General features: G+C 49.2%; 1 pseudogene; it reads right to left on the reverse strand.

The window, feature by feature from the left end:
* The window catches only part of LOC119334153, a 13,891-nt pseudogene extending 12,497 nt beyond the window's left edge, over positions 1-1,394 (reverse strand).
* Between the last annotated feature and the right edge of the window lie 443 nt (positions 1,395-1,837).

The raw sequence follows: 1,837 nt of genomic DNA on the forward strand, positions 1-1,837 counted from the left end.
GCAGTGCCTCCGTCGATCCATCTGCGAGGAAGCCCATCCAGCCGCTTAGGTAGCTAACCCACGTTGTGCTTCAATCAATCAGTTGAAAGTTCGAAACCAATCCAGCTGCCTCGTCACTCATCACGCAGGCCTCAATCGATCCGACGTCCGCAAGGAAGTCATCGAGCTGCTTAGCTTGCTAGCTAGCGCAATAATTCAATTGATCTGTCGTCCGCAAGGAAGTCGCCTTCGGCCGCCAAGCTGCTGCTCTGCTGCCTTCGCCAGCGGCTGGACCTTGACCGTCCACTGCTGTCACGCCTCACCGCTGCCTGCTGCAACGCCAACTCTGCCTCATGCGTGCCCTAGCCGTCGCCTCCAGGATCGAATCAATCTGCAATTGTCTCTCTTGCACAAACTCGTTGACATCCACCGCTGCCTGCGTCGCCCACGTACGCGCTTCGTGAGTCTTTCTCGTTGCTCCACGAGTTGACTTTCGAGCCCGGTTATACTGCTATGCAAATAGCGCACTATGAAGGATGACGGCAACCAATACGGCATCAAGATGTGAGATGTGAGATTGCAGATGCAACTGGATCATGACTTGGGCGAGGAATCCGTGGTGGTTGTTCTCGTCCAGCACGGCGGCTCTCCCGTTCGCTCGGCCATGGCGTCGGCAGCTCCCAGCGCTTAGAGATGCGGCGGATCCTGCAGATCTCTTGTCTGGATTCGGCGAACGAGGAGCAGGGGTGGGGGCGCGGCGGCGGCGGTGGAACCCTGCTTCTCGTGCGGGACAGCAATTTTAACGATGGCCGAGTCTAGGCTGCGTACGAAACGTTTTATCTTTTCCACTTACGGTCGGATTACAGTGGACCGCGGGTTGATTGCTATAAAACTTAGGGGCTTCTCTGCAAAAACTCTACGACGGTGAACCCGAAGACCCAATCCGTGCTTTATTATTAGGGAGAGATTATATTAAGAAGAGAATAATAACCATACCTGACCGCCAGTGTCTGGCAATCCTAGAACCTTCTCTTGGCCAAAGTAACCATGCATAGAGAAGACGACAATGTTAAATATGGATGGGACCCTGCTGAAAAACTTCTCCATGTTGATAGGATCTGGTGCCTGGAGCACTTCAAATAGGAAATTCAGAGTCTCCTTGCACCTCTCGGCATTCTCACCCCATCCTTTCTCCAACCCCCACTCCTGAAATCTGCAATACAATTCATGAAGAAATGTTAGGCATAGTGGCATATTTCTGCACCATGGATTACATGTCTACTTAATATGGCAGCACATCACCTCTGTTCAAATTTCAAATATGATGTGAATTTAGGCAGCCCGCTGACAAAAACTTCTGCAAGGAGCAGCGCTGTCTGAAGCTTGTCCACCGTGTCGATCGTGTCGTTGACCATCAGTTTCTGCATGTACATAAGGATATATAAGTTCAATCAGTCCGTTACTTCTGATCTTCTGATAGTCTCTGTGATATAGATGTGTTATGATTCAGCAACCCCGAAGTGAAAATAATCCGGACCACTTCCGGTGATGACCGTAGTTTGAGGAGTTCATGTATTCACTATGTGTTAATGCTTTGGTCTGGTACTCTATTAAAAGGAGGCCTTAATATCCCTTAGTTTCCATTAGGACCCTGCTGCCACGGGAGGGTAGGACAAAAGATGTTATGCAAGTTCTTTTCCATAAGCACGTATGACTATATTCGGAATACATGCCTACGTTATATTGATGAATTGGAGCTAGTTCTATGTCACCCTATGTTATGATTGTTACATGATGAACCACATCCGGCATAATTCTCTATCACCGATCCATTGCCTACGAGTTTTCCATATTTTGT

The sequence above is a fragment of the Triticum dicoccoides genome, chromosome 7A (genome assembly GCF_002162155.2).
Source record: "Triticum dicoccoides isolate Atlit2015 ecotype Zavitan chromosome 7A, WEW_v2.0, whole genome shotgun sequence".
Taxonomy (NCBI): Eukaryota; Viridiplantae; Streptophyta; class Magnoliopsida; order Poales; family Poaceae; genus Triticum; species Triticum dicoccoides.